A 4,215-nucleotide genomic window follows, 5' to 3' on the forward strand; every position below is an offset into this window, starting at 1 on the left:
TTATGTTCTCCCTCCTCAAAAGTAAGAAAAAAGTGTGTGTGTGGTTGTGTATTTCCTATCTATGCATTTACAATACATAATTCTGTGACTTTTTCTGATCTACTAGGGCTTTTCTATACCCACATTAATGTATTTATTGTATATAATGCAAAGTCTTTTTCTGGTCTATTAGTGTTTCTTCCATAAATTCCATGTTATGTGAAGATCTGTAAAGATACATACAGTGCCATCATAAAAACCAAACAAAAACACTCGGAGGAATTTTCTTATCACACTTTACTGCACAACTGACCATCTACAAAAAGGGAAGTTTTCAAATTTCTTTGAAGTGTCTTCATGACAGGCTAGCTTGACTAGTGGCAGAAAACTATGGGTCTAAGTGGGTATGGTAATAAACTGACACAGTCATTTAGAACTAACTTGCATTTTCTGAAACAGTTCGTCCTGGTCATTCATTTGAGCTGCCAAAATAGAGGTAAATAATTTTGCTTTGGAAGGAGAGAATGTTCACTGTGTTTTCTCAGAAGAAGAGGAGTATCTTAACAGAATAAATAACTTTTACTTGATATGGATTATCAAGACAAAAGGGTTTGCTAGATTAAGCAATTGACATATTTACAAGAAACTTGCAAGCAAGTGTTCCTGTTTCACTACAGTCAGGGCTATTTAGTAATGGCTTCCTGTACAAATAGTGTTAGTGCTGTTCTACCAGGTCTGATGTGGAGCTGCTTTATACTATTGCTGTCAAATTTTAGGTTACTGCAAGAATAAGAATAGTATTAAAGCAAAGAATTCAGGCTAGGACAAAGTGGACTTGTACTGCCACTATCAAGTACTTTCACATTTACCCATTTCTTGCAAACTTGTAATTCTAAGATTTTACTCTTCAAAAAAAAAAAAAAAAAAAAAAGAAAAAACACCTTAAGTCAAAATTATCCAAATAGCATATTATGCCTGACAAGTGTGACCCTCTCACAGGATAAAATAAGCTTAATGTAGAAAAAAATAAGCATATGCATGAATTCCATTAGTGCTCTCTGATACGGCTTATTCATGTAGAAAACTACTGGAGGGAAGAAATCACCAAGCATACAATTTCAATGTGAGATGCAAAAGAAAAAGAAGCGTAAGTAACATCACTTCCCAGAAAAGATTCCAAGAAATAGATTGCCATCTGCAACACATCACAATCTCGGTACACAAAGATCTAATTAATTAGTCTTGCTAACTGCATATTGTTAGAACTGTGAGAGTATGTAACTCTGAGGTGAGGTGTGACCAGACCTTGCTATCATTCTGGGATGTAGAGTCGCTAATAGCTTTCATTTTTAGATGTTATGCCTGATGGGGAAGCCTCCAAGCACACAATATTTAAAAGAGAAGGGAAGATTGTGAAAAGCAGGGGATAATGATGGTTCCCTAAAGCAAGGGTGTGGAATTAAAAAAAAAAAAATTTAGAATATTGGAGGCTGAGAAAAAAAATATGTATATCTGAACTGTTGTGGTAGACGTGTTGTAGAACCACTGCGAAAAATAGGGAATGAGGACCAATTCATAAGACTGTACTCAATTGTCTAGAAAGACTACTTCCTTACATTTAGTTTACATTTTTTTTAGTTGAATAGTGAGTTCTGGGCGTGGTAGCTGTACACATCAGGATAAATACATCAAAATGAGAGAATTACTAAAATTTAAGGAGCTTTTCCTGCCACAAATTATACGCGTGCCTCATTTTATAAATTAGTAGTAACTCAGACTCTTATTTAGCTTCATTAATATCTTTGATTAAATGCTGATAGGAATGTTTCCCCATCCATGAGATATAAAGCCTGAAGGCTAGCTGGATGTTTCATGGACGTATTGAAATTGTTCAGAATCCTAGTCAAAGACTGTTTTATATGTCTAGTTATATATTTGCACACTTACTACAAATATAAAAACCGTTTTTCACTTTCAGGAAGAAAGCTGTTCTCATTACAATGTATATGACTGTTAATACTATACTATTTTAATCAGATTACCGGTACAATGAAAATTAATGTAATAGGATTTACTATAATTAAAAGCAAGTATACAGTAATCTACTACAAAAAGAACACAAAAATGTTACTGAAGGTCATTACAGGGATATTGTTTATGCTAATTATTCAAATTTTTTAAAATCACACTAAGCCTGATTTTAATCAGATTTGGTTGGGGGGGGTTGATAAAACTTTAATCAAACAATTCAAACCAGAAAGGTTAGTAATAGTCAAGTATTACTCTTGTCTGGGACAGAGAGAAGTGGAACTAAATACAAACAGAAAAAAACTAAAGGACTACAAGCTACTCATTTCATTGTCCTATCTGAATAAAAGATAAAATGAAAACAAAGAGTATAAATGATAAAACAGTGATAAACAAGACTTTTACAACATGGATGAAGGAATCAAATTTGAATTTATGGTTTTAAGCCTATAAGTGCTCAATATTTATCAATATTAATATATACCAAATGTTCCTGTAACTCCAGTGTAGGGAAACCTACATGAAATTTTGGTGCAGATTGCAGATCTGTTTCCCAAGTGATTATACTGTTATTATGTATCTGTCTCTTGTAACATCCTGATAGATCATAAAACTTAAGATACACACAGTAAGCCTAGCAGGTACGAATTAAAAAATAAAAAGCTAACCAAAAATTATAGCTAAACCTAATAACAAAAGCTTTGATGCTGCAGAGAACTATTTTTGTGAGTATCTGGGACTACACCTGGTGAAATAATCGGCTTGAACACAACAGGTTGAAGGATTGGTTCCTACAATGTTGCTTTTGCTTTCATCAGTAATTAGCTCATGCCATGCCATAGTGACATGGTGTCCTACCCTAATGGAGACATTTGGTTAGATTCAAAATATGGTAGTGGGTTACAGTTTGCATTTACAAAATTTTCAAAAATCCAATATGACTATTTTCAAGAGCAAAAGCTATTCAGGCTGTTAAGAGTCTGCAAGATCCAGTCTTTTAGTCACTGAATTTTTAATTTTAAGAAAACAGCAGATGTAACATTTGTAACATGCCAGGGAGATAAAGCCCTCCCATTAAGTTGAGCCAAAGTTTAAAAAAATATTTCAATTTCTGAGAGCCTAACTTAAGACAATATATTATATGTCTGACTGGGTATCCCAAATTCTTCTTCAACTTTGAAAATATTGGTCCAAATGAATATGAAATATTTTCAATAAAACAATGTGATAAAAATTTTAAATATGTCATTAAAATAATCAACAACTGGATCACATTCTTTCAGGAATATGGAAATTAAGCATATAAAACATTTTTTCTCTTTAGTTTCCTTCAACACCATCTAATATAAAATAAAGAACAGATCTGTTCATTCCAGATACAGATATTTTTGAATATCAAACGTATTTTTTTACTTCATTGACTACATAAGGGATTTATAATCCTCTATCTTCTTTTACTAACTGGTGTCAAGACTTTTCCAGACTCCAGTAAGTTATTTTCAAAAGATAAAAATTCATGTGCAGGTCAACAATCTTGCTACAAACCAGATTTTTATAATAAATAAGCAATTTTCTGTCCTCTGCTTCAGAGAAGACACAATCCATTCTAGCTTCTCTTACACACTGCAGTTATTGCTACTTTTGGCATAGATGATCTGGCTCCAAATTTGCTGTGAGTAGACCAATTTCTTTTTTTAATTGCCCCAGTATAAAAATAAAACTGCCTTTATGGCATTCCTGATGTTACACTATCAAATTGCATAAGGCTGTACATCCTGGAGAAAACACATGAATAGCAAAAGGGAAAAAGGGGAGAATTAAACAACTAACTATTCTTCCCTTAACACGGAGCACAAAGTTCTGGGTTTGGGTTGTGGAGTGTGGTGTGTTTTGGTTTGTTGGTTTTAAGCAAAAGAATAAGGTAAAGTAAATAATGCACTACTAAGATTTTGTCTGGTAAGGTAAATAGACTTAAATCACCTTTTGCTGTTATGGCAGTTTATATAACATTTTTCTGATCAGTTCAGCTTCTCTTGGTTGTTTTTAAACATTAGAATAACAGAAGTATGTACAATACTGTTGTACAAGATTTTATTGGTCTAACTTAAAATTAGTCATTGCATTAGTACCCTCTAATACTGAAATATTTCTACTTCCTAACATGTTCCAAAAATGAATCAGCAAAAGATATGAAATGAAGTTATATTT

The sequence above is a fragment of the Aptenodytes forsteri genome, unplaced genomic scaffold (assembly GCF_000699145.1).
Source record: "Aptenodytes forsteri isolate BGI_AS27 unplaced genomic scaffold, ASM69914v1 Scaffold83, whole genome shotgun sequence".
NCBI lineage: Eukaryota > Metazoa > Chordata > Aves > Sphenisciformes > Spheniscidae > Aptenodytes > Aptenodytes forsteri.